This window comes from Saimiri boliviensis, chromosome 9 (assembly GCF_048565385.1).
Source record: "Saimiri boliviensis isolate mSaiBol1 chromosome 9, mSaiBol1.pri, whole genome shotgun sequence".
NCBI lineage: Eukaryota > Metazoa > Chordata > Mammalia > Primates > Cebidae > Saimiri > Saimiri boliviensis.
Window position 1 is genome coordinate 52,823,862 of NC_133457.1, and position 16,053 is coordinate 52,839,914.

Below are 16,053 nucleotides of genomic sequence, written 5' to 3' on the forward strand. Positions count from 1 at the left end.
TTAGAAAAAAAGGAAAAAAAACCTTAAATTTTAAGTAGCTTTTATTTCTGACTGGCCTGTAATTTTTTGTTTTCCCAGTGGAGGGATCTGTTTCATTAGTTGTTTCATTAGTGAGAGTATTTATCAATTAAAATTACTTGATGAGATACTAGGGTTTAAAAAAACTAAAGAGAATAAAACTATGAATTGCCTTGTCTTTTTGCATTACTTACAGCATATCCCACTTAGTTATTCGGGGACTTTTTCCCCCTTCATTGTTTACTGCAAGATCTGTACCCCAACCAAACTTCCGGACTTAGTCACTTAGGTATTGTTACTTAGCTGATTCTTATCTGCAGCAGGAAACTGTCAAGTTATGTGTTAAAGTGCAGCAGAATCTAAAACTGCACAAAAGATTTCCCTTTAGAATTTTATTTTATTGCTAGCTGGTTCCTTACATTTTCCTTAGAGTATAACTACTGACTTGCCAAAAAGGGTCATTTTTATCATGATCTATATACACAGCAAACAGTAGCCTTCCTCAGAGTTTACAAATCATATACAATATGACTGATTAAATGATCTGACAAGCTTGGTGCCATTAACGTATAGCTATATCTATAAAATTCATAAAAGTAGGTTGGGAAAGAACATGTTTTCAGGTGTTTTGTCTAGCATTATTCATGTATTTAGATCAGCAGTTCTCTAAGAAAAGGTTACCAAAGAGAATCTTTTAAGGGGTCTATGTAGCCAAAATTATTTTCATAATACTAGGATGTTAATTTCCTTTTTCACTGGAGATTCCAGAGGCTGCATGAAATTCAACTACAATGTCAGTATTTGTAAGATCTGAAAAACTCAATATATATTGAGGAATGATACATCATAGATGGATAAAAATAGATCTATATGTTTTTTGCTGTTTATTTATTTTACATACAGTAAGATTTACACTGTTTGGTGTGAATAAAATTTGACAAATACTTAAGAGTTATGTAATCACTGCCACAATCTAAATAAGAACAGTTCTATCACTCCTTCTCACAAAAAAAAAAAAAAAAAAAAATCGCTCCATGCTTTGTATTCAAACCCATCCCCAACCAATAGTATGCGACAACTACTGATCTGTTTTCTGTCCCTATGTAGTTTTGTCTTTTCAAGAATGTAATACGTACCCATTGAATCTGGCTTTTTCAGTTAACATAATGCATTTGTTTCACTTGTATTGTTGTATAAATCTGTAGTTCATTCCTTTTTAAGTGCTGAGTAAGTCTATTGTATGGATCAACCATCATTTATTTAGTAAGAACTTTATGAATTTCAAGAAAAATTAAGTTAAACAAGAAATTTAATCATAGGAGGTGAGCCAGTTATAACAATACTCACATGGTTACATGGTCATTAATGAAAACACCGAACATATATCATTTTATCAATACAATGAGGCCAAGAGAGGTTACATGAATGAATATAGTTGGCCCTCAGTATTTAAGGTAGAAACATCCAATCTTTTGGTTTTCCTGGGCCACATGGAAGAATTTTCTTGGACCACACATAAAATACACTAAACTAACAAAAGCTGATAAGCTTACAATTATCACCAAAACAAATATCATCATGTTTTTAAGAACATTTATGAATTTATGTTGGGCTGCATTCAAAGCCTGCACACAGCCCAGGTTGGACAAGCTTAATCTAAGGGGGATCAGTTCCAGTTTCCTCCTTCCCAATACCAAAATCCAGAGATGCTTAAGTCTCTTACATGAAATGGCCTAATACTTGCACATAACCTAAGCACAACCTTCTGTATTTGTTAAGCCATCTCTATATTATTTATAATACCTAAAATGTGAAGCTGTTTCACTATATTAGGTTTTTTGTTTGTATATTTTAATTACTGTATTTTTATTGTTTTTTTTTTTTCCAGAATATTTTTGACCTGTGGTTGGTTGAATCTGTGGATACAGAACCCATAGATATGGAGGGCTGACTATAATTTCATTTCTCTTAATAGAAATGAACTAAGAAATAATATGTACATATTATTTAGAGATGTATCTATAAAGAATATTAGAAGAGGCCAGGCAAGGTGGCTCATGCCTGTAATTCCAGAACTTTGGGAGGCCGAGGAGGGCGGATCACGAAGTCAAGAGATCGAGACCATCCTGGCCAACATGGTGAAACCCCACCTCTACTAAAAAATCAAAGCCAGAGGCATCACACTGCCAGACTTCAAACTAAACTACAAGGCTATAGTAATCAAAACAGCACAGTACTGGTATCAAAACAGACCACAGACCAGTGGAACAAAACAGAGACCCCAGAAGAAACACCACACATCTGCACCCATCTGATCTTTGACAAACCCAGCAAAAACAAGCAACAGGGAAAGGACTCCATGTTTAAAAAATGGTGTTGGGAAAACTGGCTAGCAATGTGCAGAAAGCAGAAACTGGACCCCTACCTGTCAACTTACACTAAAATTAACTCCACATGGATCAAAGATTTAAACATAAAACCTAACACCATAAAAACACTAGAAGAAAACGTAGGCAAAACTATCCAGGACATAGGCATAGGCAAGGACTTCATGACTAAAACACCAAAAGCAATGACAGTAAAAGCCAGGATAGACAAATGGGATTTAATTAAACTCCAGAGCTTCTGTACAGCAAAAGAAACCATCATTAGAGTGAATCGGCAACCAATAGAATGGGAAAAAATTTTTGTAAGCTACCCATCTGACAAAGGGCTAATATCCAGAATCTACAAAGAACTAAAACAGATATACAAGAAAAAAACAAACAATCCCATTCAAAAGTGAGCGAAGGATATGAACAGACACTTTTCAAAGGAGGACATATATAAGCACGTGAAAAAACGCTCATCATCACTGGTCATTAGCGAAATGCAAATCAAAACCACACTGAGATGAAACAAACACATGAAAAAATGCTCATCATCACTGATCATTAGCAAAATGCAAATCAAAACCACACTGAGATATCATCTCACGCCAGTCAGAATGGCGATCATTAAAAAATCTGGAGACAAGAGATGCTGGAGAGGATGTGGAGAAATAGGAACACTTACACTGTTGGTGGGAGTGTAAATTAGTTCAACCATTGTGGAAGACAGTGTGGCGATTTCTCAAGGATCTAGAAATAGAAATTCCATTTGACCCAGCAATGTCACTATTGGGTATATAGCCAAAGAACTATAAATCGTTCTACTATAAAGACACATGCATACGTATGTTCACTGCAGCCCTGTGTACAATAGCAAAGACCTGGAACTAACCCAAATGCCTATCAATGGTAGACTGGAAAAAGAAAATGTGGTACATATACATCATGGAATACTACACAGCCATAAAAAACGATGAGTTTGTGTCCTTTGTAGGGACTTGGATGAATCTGGAAACCACCAGTCTAAGCAAACTGACCCAAGAACAGAAAGCCAAGCACCATATGTTCTCACTCATAGGTGAGTGTTGAACAATGAGAACACATGGACTCAGAGAGAAGAGCATCACACACAGGGGACAGTTGGGGGCGGTAGAGGAGACACAATGGGTGGTGGGGGGGTGGGGAGGGAGGGATAACATGGGGAGAAATGCCAGATATAGTATGTACCTTAAGTAAAATAAATTAAAAAAAAAAAAATAAGAAAGAAATGTGTAAAGTGAAAGCATCCAGAAAAAAAAAAAAAATATACAAAAATTAGCTGGGCGTGGTGGCATGTGCCTGTCGTCCCAGCTACTGGGGAGGCTGAGGCAGAAGAATTGCTTGAACTTGAGAGGCAGAGGTTGCAATGAGACGAGATTGCTCCACTGCACTCCAGCCGGGAGCCTGGCGACAAAGCGAGACTCTGTCTCAAAAAAAAAAAGGAATATTAGAAGAAACAGCTTTAAAAATTCAAAGTGATTACCCCTTGAGGCAAAGAGGAGGATAAACAAGGGGGAGAATAAAGAAATGCTATTTTTGTTATAGGTCTGTGGCACTATTTGGGACTTTATGTTCATATAGTACACTTTGATAATTTAAAAAAACAATAATGTAGAAAATCTCAATGACTCCTTAAAAATCAAAATTAAGTCAATGAAAACTAAGCTACTCTTAAGCTACACCAGCATCCATTCTCTCTTCTTTTCATAACAGTATCTCAACTTCCTTCTGATTATTCTCTCTAACCCCACCCCACAATTCTATTACTACATTATTCAGGTAGAGTTCCATCAACTCAGGAGTAGAACATGCAGCTTACACATTATCAATTAGAATGTTAAATTCCCTTGGTTCTTGTGACTAATTCAAGAATGAACTTAAAACCCAAGTTGTTCACTCAGAAAGACTCCTGGGATGCCTGTAGGAGCTACTGGAAAGACACTCCCTTTTCCCAACAGCCTTAACTTGAGAGCATGCAAACTTCAGAATTTATGTCACCATGTAGAACCTGACAATGAAGCTGAGAGGTAAACAGAGATTAAATTACATTTTTCAAGCCCCAACTCAAGTACATTCTCAAGCCAGATGCTATACGTGGATTTTTCATTATGTAAACCAAAAATCACCTGCCTGCTAAAACAAAACAATAAGGAAAATATGCAAGATAATAGGCACCTGGACTAAAGAGTATCAAATTTAAAAGAGAAAGAAAAAAAACTCTATATGAAAGATTCCAGATGAAGAAAAATGAACAAAAGGATTAAAAAAAAAAACAGAGGGAGAATTAACAAAATCCTAACACAAGCAATAACAGACATTCCCAATTTTGCAACACATATGTCTTCATTTTGGATTGGACTTAATGAAAGCCAAGAATGAACGCTATATGGAGCTTATAAACAACCAAACTACTGATTTTATCATATTTACCAGTTATTTTTCAGATCCTACTATTATGTGCCAGGCACAGTATGAGCTATCCAGCTTAAAAAGCTAAGCTGGGTACAATGTCTGTCCTGGAAAAGCTTTTAGGCTTGTGGGAAAAGTTCTTCTGTATTCCTTGTTAATATTATTTTATCTGTAATGCTGACTGACTTTAAACTTATTCTGATTAAATCAGCATCACAAACTATCCCAACTGTACATGTAAATTAGATCCAATGTACAACTAGCTACCTGTTTATACATTTAGCCAACTCTCGCTGCAACAATAAAACCACCCATTTTTTTTACTTTATAAACTCTTGGCTCCCAGGATCCTCCACATGAACAATTTATTTTTAAATGTAACATAAAAACAAACAACCTGTCTTGAACTCTAAAGGTGTAAACAACAAAAAGAATAATGATCCTGAGGGCAGGCCAGGTGTCAGGTATAAAACAGGACAGATCCAGAGAAGCAGCCTAAGAAATTTATACTGATTGGTTGTAAAACAGGGGCTATGGATTCTGGTTTTATTCTCCTCACAAAGGATGATGCCAAGAAGGGAATCACTAATATTTGGGGAGAGCTTACTGATATATGTGCCCTCCATTGTGAAGGTTCTGAGAATTATCTTCCTGAGACACGGAAGCAGAGATTTTATTCAACCTAAACCACCTCTAACTCCTAAGTGCTAGGGGAAAGAACTGTTACAAATAAAGAAACGTGTCCTTTACCTAAGGAAAGAGAACTGACCTAGGTAACTCGACCCTCAAAAATAAAACAGGAGTCAGAAACTAGAGACCAGAAGCATGACAGGAAAAGTGTAAGATATAAGCTATCCCTTATTTCCCTGTTAACTATTATCTCTAAATTGCTTTCATATTTGGTTACATAGGCTGTAAAGCAGAGGGCACTAGGAAAATTGTCTAGATTGTCTAATTTTTCAACCAAGTTAAAGAAAATCCCCCAAAGAATTGTGAAGGTTAAAACAACTTTAAAGACACAAAGCAAAATATAGTCTCTGAGATATGATTCAAGGAAAAAATGAAAATAGGAACCAGGCCAGGCCTGAAGCCTGAGAAAGATCTATGAGGCTTAACACAGATAGGGGTGTCCAATATTTTGGGTTTCCTGGATCACACTGGAAGAATTATTGTCTTGGGCCATACATAAAATACATTAATGATAGCTGATGAACAACAACAACAAAAAAGCTCATAATGTTTTAAGATTACGAATTTGTGTTGAGCCACATTCAAAACCGCCCTGGGCCACATGCAGCCCACAGGTTTGACAAGCTTGACATTGAACATGCCACATTGTTCTCCCAGAATCTGAAGCAGTGCTCCACAGGTGCCTGCAAACTGCTGATTATTGCACACACGAGGGACTAAGTCTTAAGGGAAAATTATTCTTCTATAACATCCCATCTACCTCTTTCGGACTATCCCCAAACGTCTCAGCATTATTTGACATCTTATACTATGTTTATATATTACATATGAATACATTTGACAAGCTGCAAATGTACAGGGTCTGCATATGAAAGTGTCTCCTCCAATTTTTCACCTTAGGCAACTTGCTTATCTTATCCTAGTTCTCAGCCCTGTTTGGCGGCCCTTATAAGCAAAACATGTTTATAACATATTCAATTTCCTTTCTAGCCATATACATGGGTTCTAACCACTGCTCTGCCATTAGTTATGACTCAGGGCCTGACATACCAACCTCCCAGAAACTCCTTTTCCTTATCTACAAAATAAAGGAATTGAACTGGATATTAAAGTCTCTTTTATTGAGTGTTGAAATCACAATTTCAATTTTTTGAACAAACTGTTTTGTTTTCTAAGTTTTTCATTACATTAATCCTTCATTATTCTGATCCTTACCCTTCTAATCTATCATATTTCAGTGTCACTCCAAGTTATACATATTTCCAATAGAACACACACGAACACACAGACAGGACACTGACTATAATTTCCCCATGCTTTATATTATTATTAAGGTTTAGATTGTGTCATCTCATCTACTAAACATATTATTCTGACATACATAAAACCTGTGGTAACCTGAAATATGAGACACATTTAACTTATGATTAATCATAACATTTGACTATTTTTCATATTAATTGCTGCACTTAATTCCAATTCCCCCTCATGCCCTCCATGTGCTTATGTCATTTTTATCATAAAATGGTTTTAGGACTTTACCACTTAGCCCTTGATATGGTTTGGATTTGTGTCCCCACCCAAATCTCATATCAAATTGTAATCTCCAGGTGACTGGAGGTGACTAGGACGTGGCTGGATCATGGGGCAGATTTCCCCTTTTGTTGCTCTGTGACAGTGAGTTCTCATGAGACCTCTTTGTATAAAAGTGTTTCGCTAGGCCGGGCTCAATGTCTCACGCCTGTAATCCCAGCACTTTGAAAGGCCAAGGTGGCAGATCACCTGAGGTCAGAAGTTTGAGACCAGTGTGGCCAACATGGTGAAACCCCAACTTTATACTAAAAGTACAGAAGTTAGCCGGGAGTGGTGGTGCATGCATGTAATCCCAGGTATTCGAGAGGCTGAGGCAGGAGAATTGCTTGACCCTGGGAGCCGAGATCACACCAATGCACTCCAACCTGGATGACAGAGTGAGACTCCACCTCAAAAAAACAAAAAAGTTAGGGAAGGTGTCCATATCATCCCCAAACCCTGGAGTGTCCCCTCTCCACCCCCAGGACTTCCCAGGTCATTCACTCCGCCTGCCCACCCAGATCTGAGAGAGATTGAAAACACACCAATTCAGGCAGCCAGGCTAAAACTGTCAAGAGGAGAAAAGTGTTTGAAGTCCACCTGAAGCCCTGCTCTCTGTTCATCACTCAGCCCTTCCCAGCATGCATGGAGACTCCAGAATACCTAGACACCCACTCCAGTCAGTACACAGGTGTGGAGTCATCTCCTTGTAAAAGCTGACACCACAGACAGACTCTTATCAGAGCATTTTGGCATAAAGAAATTGGGAAGCCCAGGGGATTCCACCAAGATGGACAAATAGGAACAGTTCCGGGGTGCAGCTCCCAGCGAGAGAGATACAGAAGGCAAGTGATCCCCGCATTTCCCACTGAGGTACCAGGTTCATTTCAATGGTACTGCTTGGACAGTGAGTGTAGCTCAAGGAGGGCAAAGCGTTGCAGGGCACGGTGCTGCCTCCCCCGGGAAGTACAACTGACTGGAGGATCAGGGTTGCCCCCGCATGGCACTCCAGTTCAGATATTGTGCTTTTACCATGCCTTCTGCAACTCACAGACCAGGGGATCCCTGCTGGGCTGAAAAGCGCTGCGAGTTACCAACACAGATCTGAGTGGCAGCTTCAGCAGACGCTGCGGGTGTCGGCACAGGTCTGGGCAAACGTTTTGACTAGCACCAAGAGCACCTGCGGGACAGAGCTACCTGCTCCCCAGAAAGAGGGATAACTGAAAGCAGGGAGACAGGTGATATGGCTCTGCAGGCAAACAAGTTGAGACTGAAAACACAGTCTGCAGGCAAACAAGAGGCAGACTGCCTCCTCAAGTGGCTCCCTGATCCCTGTATAACCAAAAAGATGCCTCATACAGGACAGCTCTGGCTGTCACCTGGCAGGTACCCTTCCGGGACGAAGCTACCAGGGGAAAGATCAGGCAGCAATACTTGTTGATCTGCAACCCCCATGGGTGATTCCCAGGTAAGCAAGGTCTAGAGTGGACCTCCAGCAGTCCTACAGCAGAGGGACCTGAGTGTTAGTAGGAAAACTAAAAAACAAAAAGAAACAGCTTCTACATCAACAGAAAAGAATGTATACTCAGAGATCCCATCTGAAATCGCCAACTTCAAAGATCAAAGGTAGGGAGGGCAGATCCAAGATGGCTGAAAAGGAACAGCTCTGGAGTGTAGTTCCCAGTGAGAACAATGCACAGGGTGAGTGATGACTGTATTTCCAAACGACTTATTACTGTCCACAGACCAGGAGATTCCAGGGCTGAAAAGTGCCATGAGTTTCTAGCACAACTGTTTCAGCCAGTGCGCAGTGGGTCTCTGCACAAAAACTCACACAAATCTGGGCAGCCATTTCACTTAGTGCCTGGAATGCCTAGGAGACAGAGCCGCCCACTCAACTGAAAAAAAGGGTAAATAAAACCACAAAGAAGTTCACACAGCAGCTGGGCAGAGACCGCAGTAGCTCAGTAACTACTCAGTAACAATAATGTGACTAGACTACCTCCTTGCTGGGCAGGGCATCTCTGAAAAGAGGCAGCAGTATGTCAGGAATTTATAAATAAAGCCCAACCTTCCCAGGACGAAGCACCTGGGAAAAAAGGCAGTCATGAGCTCCGCTGCAGCAGATTTAAATGTACCTGCCCAGCAGCTCTGAACCGAACAACGGAGCTCACAGCTCAGCACTTGAGCTCCTATAATGGACAGACTGTCTTCTTAAGCAGCTCCCTGACCCCCATATATATAAAAAGATACCTCATAAAGGAGAGCTCAGGTTGACATCTGGCAGGTATCCTTCTGGGACAAAGATAACAGAAGAAGAAACTGGCAGCAACCCTTACTATTCTGCAGCTGCCGCAAGTGATTCCCAGGCAAGCAGGGTCTGGAGTGGACCTCCAGTAGTCCTACAGCAGAGGGGCCTGACTGTTAGAAGGAAAACTAAAACACAGAAAGAAATAACTTCATCATCAACCAAAAGGACGTCCACTCAGAGACCCCATCTGAAAGTCACCAACTACAAAGATCACAAGGAGATAAATCCACAAAGATGGGAAGAAACCAGCACAAAAAGGATGAAAACACCCAAAGACAGAAGACCTCTTCTCCTCCAAGGGATCACAACTCCTCACCAGCAAGGGAACAAAGCGGGATGGAGAATGAGTCTGATAAACTGACAGAAACAGGCTTCAGAAGGTGGGTAATAACAAACTTCTCTGAGCTAAAAGAACATGTTTTAGCCCAATGCAAACAAACTAAGAACCTCGAAAAAAGCTTCAAAATGCTAACAAGAATAGACAGCTTACAGGAGAATATAATGACTTGATAGAGCTGAAAAACACAACACAAGAACTTCACAAAGCATACACAAGTTTCAACAGCCAAATCGGCCAAACAGAAGAGAGGCTATCAGAGACTGAAGATCAGCTCAAATAAATAAAACGGGAAGGCAAGATTGGAGAAAAAAAAGAGTGAAAAAATGAACAAAGCCTCCAAGAAATATGGGATTATGTGAAATGACCTAATCTACGTTTGATAGGTGTACCTGAATGTGACAGAGAGAATGAATCCAAGCTGGAAAACCTTTTTCAGGATATTATCCAAGAGAACTTCCCCAACCTAGCAAGGCAGGCCAATATTCAAGTCCAGGAAATACAGAGAACACCACAATGATATTCCTCAAGAAGACCAACTCCAAGGCACATAATCGTCAGATTCACCAGGGTTGAAATGAAGGAAAAAATGCTAAGAGCAGCCAGAGAGAAAGGTCGGGTTACCCACAAAGGGAAGCCCATCAGACTCACAGCAGATCTCTCAGCAGAAACCCTACAAGCCAGATGAGAGTGGGGGCCAATATTCAACATCCTTAAAGCAAAGAACTTTCAGCTTAGAATTACATATCCAGTCCAACTAAGCTTTACAAGAGGAGAAATCAAATCCTTTAGGGACAAGCAATTGCTGAGAAATTTCATTACCACCAGGCCTGCCTTACAAGATCTCCTGAAAGAAGCACTAAACATAGAAAGGAAAAATCAGTACCAGCCACTCCAAAAACGTACCAAATGGTAAAGTGCATTTACACAATGAAGAAACTGTGTCAACACTAATGGGCAAAACAACCAGCTAGCATCAAAATGGCAGGATCATATTCACACATAACAATATTAACCTTAAATGTAAATGGGCTAAATGCCCTGATCAAAAGACACAGACTCGCAAACTGGATAAAAAGTCAAAACCCATCGGTGTGCTGTATCCAAGAAACCCATCTCACATGCTCACATGCAAGACACACATTGGCTCAAAATAAAGGGATGGAGGAAGATTTACCTAGCAAATGGAGAGTAAAAATACGCAGGACTTGCAATCCTATCTCTGATAAAATAGACTTTAAACCAACAAAGATCAAAGGAGACAAAGAAGGGCATTACATAATGGTAAAAGAATCAATGCAACAAGAAGAGCTAATAATCCTAAATATATACGCGCCCAATACAGGAGCACCCAGATACATAAAGCTAGTTCTTAACAACTTACAAAGAGACTCGACTCCCACACAATAATAGTGGGAGACTTTAACACTCCACTGCCAATACTAGACAGATCAACGAGACAGAAAATTAACAAGGATACCCAGGACTTAAACTCAGATCTGGGCCAAGCAAACCTAACAGATATCTACAGAACTCTCTACCTCAAATCCACAGAATATACATTCTTCTTAGAACCATATCACACCTACTCTAAAATTGACCACACAATTGGAAGTAAATCACTCTTCAGCAAATGCAAAGGAATGGAAATCATAACGAACAGTCTCTCAGACCACAGTGCAATCAAATTAGAACTCAGGATTAAGAAACTGAGAACCGCAAAACTTCATGGAAACTGAACAACTTGCTCCTGAATGACAACTCAATAAACAATGAAATGAAGGCAGAAATAAAGACCTTCTTCTAAACCAATGAGAATGAAGATACAACGTACCAGAATCTCTGAGACACATTTAAAGCAGTGTCTACAGGGAAATTTATAGCAATAAATACCCACATGAGAAGCAAGGAAAGATCTAAACCGACAACCTATCGTCAAAATTCGAAGAGCCAGAGGAGAAAGATTAAAAAAACCTAAAAAGCTAGCAGAAGACAATACATAAATAAGATCAGAGCAGAACTGAATGAGATAGAGACACAAAAAACCCTTCAAAAAATTCAATAAATCCAGGAGCTGGTGTTTTGGGGGAAAAAAATAAATAGACCACTAGCCAGACTAATGAAGAAGAAGAGAGACAAGAATCAAACAGACGCAATAAAAAATGATAAAGGGGATATCACCACTGATCCCACAGAAACATAAACTACCATCAGAGAATACTATAAACACGTTTATGCAAATAAACTAGAAAATCTAGAGGAAATGGATAAATTCCTGGATACACCCTCCCAAGACTAAACCAGGAAGAAGTCAAATCCCTGAATAGACCAATAACAAATTCTGAAGCTGAAGCAGTAATTAATAGCCTATCAACCAAAAAAGGCTCAGGACCAGATGGGTTTACAGCCGAATTCTACCAGAGGTACAAAGAGGAGGTGTTACCATTCCTTCTGAAACTATTCCAAGCAAGAGAAAAAGAGGGACTTCTCCCTAATTCATTTTATGAGGCCGGCATCATCCTGATACCAAAACCTTGCAGAGACACAAAATAAAAGAAAATTTCAGGCCAATATTCCTGATGAACATCAATGCAAAAATCCTCAATAAAATACTAGCAAACTGAATCCATCAGCACATCGAAAAGCTTATCCACTAAGATCAAGTCGGCTTCATCCCTGGGATGTAAGCCTGATTCAACATATGCAAATCAATAAATGTAATCCATCACATAAAAAGAACCAATGACAAAAACCATGATTATCTCAATAGATGCAGAAAAGGCCTTTTATAAAATTCAACACCCCTTCATGCTAAAAACACTCAATAAACTAGGTACTGATGAAACACATCTCAAAATAATAAGAGCTATTTATGACAAACCCACAGCGAATACCATACTAAATGGGCAAAAGTTGGATGCATTCACTGGGAAAACAGGCATAAGTCAAGGATGCCCTCTCTCATCACTCCTATTCAACATAGTATTGGAAAATCTGGCCAGGGAAATCAGGCAAGAGAAAAAAATAAAGGGTATTCAGTTAGAAAAAGAGGTAAGTCAAATTGTCTCTGTTTGTAGATGACATGATTTTATATTTACAAAACCCCATCGTCTCAGCTGAAAATCTTCTTAAGCTGATAACCAACTTCAGCAAAGTCTCAGTATACAAAATAAATCAATGTGCAAAAATCACAAGCTTTCCCATACACCAAAAATAGACAAACAGACAGTCAAATCATGAGTGAACTCCCATTCACAATTGTTACAAAGACAATAAAATACCTAGGAATACAACTTACAAGGTATGTGAAGGACCTCTTCAGGGAGAACTGCAAACCACTGCAAAAGGAAACGAGAGAGGACACAAACAAACGGAGAAACATTCCATGCTCATGGATAGGAAGAATCAGTATCATGAAAACGGCCATACTACCCAAAGTAATTTATACATGTAATGCTATTCCCATTAAGGTCCCAGTGGATGTCTTCACAAAATTAGAAAAAACTACTTTAAATTTCATATGGAATCAAAAAAGAACCCATATAGCCAAGACAATTCTAAGCAAAAAGAACAAAGCTGGAGGCATAATGCTACCTGACTTCAAACTATACTATGAGACTACAGTAACCAAAACAGCATGGTACTGGTACCAAAACAGATATATAGACCAATGGAACAGAACAGAGGCTTCAGAAATAACACCACACATCTACAACCATCTGATCTTTGACAAACCTGACAAAAATAAGCAATGGGGAAAGGATTCCCTGTTGAATAAATGGGGCTGGGAAAACTAGCCGTATGTAGAAAACTCAAACTGGATCCCTTCCTTACACTTTACACAGAAATTAACCCAAGATGGATTAAAGCCTTAAACCTAAGTCCTAAAACCATAAAAACCCTAGAAGAAAACCTAGGCAATACTTACTATTCAGGACATAAGCATGGGCAAAGACTTCATGACTGAAATACCAAAAAAAGTGGCAACAAAAGCCAAAATTGACAAATGAGACTTAACTAAAGAGCTTCTGCCCAGCAAAAGAAACAATCATCAGAGTGAAGCAGCAACCTACAGAAGGGGAGAAAAAGTTTGCAATCTATCCATCTGACAAAGGGCTAATATCCAGAATCTACAAAGAACTCACACAAATTTACAAGAAAAAAACAACCCCATCAAAAAGTAGGCAAAGGATATGAACAGACACTTCTCAAAAGAAGACATTTATGCAACCAACAAACACATGGGAAAAAAATCTCATCATCACTGGTCACTAGAGAAATGCAAATCAAAACCACAATGAAATACCATCTCATACCAGTTAGAATGGGAAACATTAAAAAGTCAGACAACAACAGATGCTGGACAGGATGTAGAGACATAGGAACACATTTACACTGTTGGTGGGAGTGTAAATTAGTTCAACCATTGTGGAAGATAGTGTGGCAATTCCTCAAGGATCTAGAACCAGAAATACCATTTGACCTAGCAATCCCATTACTGGGTATATACCCAAAGGATTATAAATCATTCTACTATAAAGACACATGCACACGTATGTCTACTGCAGCACTGTTCACAAGAGCAAAGACTTGGAACCAACCCAAATGCCCATCAAGGAGAGACTGCATAAAGAAAACGTGGTACATATACACCATGGAATACTATGCAGCCATAAAAAAGGATGAGTTAATGTCCTTTGCAGGGACATGAATAAAGTTGGAAACTATCATTCTCAGCAAACTAATACAGGAACAGAAAGTCATACACCACATGTTATCACTCATAAGTGGGAGCTAAACAATAAGAACACATGGACACCAGGAGGGAAACGGCACTGGGGGCTAGGGGAGGGATAGCATTAGGAGAAATATCTAATGTAGATGACAGGTTGATGGGTGCAGCAAACCACCATGGCATGTGTATACCTACGTAACAAACCTGCACATTCTGCACATGTATCTCAGAACTTAAAGTATAATAATAATAAAATAAGATCCATTAGATTGGCTTTTATCAAAAAGAACAATAAAAGGGTTAATGAGGATGCAGAGAAAAGCAAACACTTGTACATTGTTGGTGGGGATGTAAATTAGTACAGCCATTATGAAAAAGAATATGGAAGTTCCTCAAGAAGCTGAATTAGAACTACCATATGATCCAGCAATCCCACTTCTAGGTATATATCCAAAGGAACTAAAATCAGTACGGCAAAGGAATATCTATACATTGTTCATTGCAGCATTATTCACAATATCCAGGATACGGAATCAACTTAAGTGTCCATCACGGGATTAATGAAGTAAAATGTGTATACATCCAATGAAATTCAGCCTTTAAAAAGAAGGAAATTCTTTCATTTGCAACAACATGAATGAATCTAGAAGACTTTATGCTAAATTAAATAAGTCAGCACAGAAAGACATGGTCTCATGTATATGTGGAATGTATAAGAGAGTAGAATGATGGTTACCAGAGACTGGGGAGAAGCCAGGATGGGAAGTTGTTGGTGAAAGGATACCAAGTTTTGGATGGGAGGAATACGTTTTGAGACCTACCGCACGGCACAGTGATGTCGGTCACTGTATTCATGCATTACATATTTCAAAATAATTAAGAGTACATTTTGAATGTCTCATTATGAAAATAGTAAACAAGGTGACGGATATCTTAATTAGCTTGATTTCATCATTTCACATTGTATACATATGTCAGAACACCCCACTGTACCCCAGGAAAGTATAAAATATGATTCGTCAAATAATACTGAATTTTAAAACTGGAATAAAATGCTAAGAGGAGTCAAACAGGTTGAAACAAATGGATGCTAGACAATAATTTGAAGCTATATAAAGCAAAAGTAAATACATGTACAAGTATAAAAGCTAGTATTACTGTAACTTTGGTTTGTAACGCTGAGGTTTATTTGGTTTGTAAACTTTTTAAACATAACTTTACTATACAAAAAAACAGTACTCTAAAAGCTAGTATAATTGTAACTTTACTTTGCTACTCCACATTGTATTTTCTACATAAGAGACAAATGCATAAAATAACCAAAAGTGGGCAGGGATGGAGCTGTACAGGAACAGTTACTGTTTGTTATTGAAGTTAAGCTGGTACAAATTTAAACTGGAGTGTTTTATCTTCAGAATGTTAAATGTAATCCCCATGGCAACTACAAAAAATAGCTACTGAATATACACAAAAGGAAATGAGAATGGAATTATTCTATGAAATTCAGCACAAAAGACAGTAATGCAGCAAATGAGTGACATGAAAGCTTTAAGGAATAAAGAAAACAAATAGC

General features: G+C 38.7%; 1 protein-coding gene across 4 annotated transcripts in view; it reads right to left on the reverse strand.

Moving 5' to 3' along the window:
• NCK1 (NCK adaptor protein 1) overlaps window positions 1-16,053 on the reverse strand; it is a 79,283-nt gene that overhangs the window by 27,034 nt on the left and 36,196 nt on the right. The window lies entirely within an intron of this gene.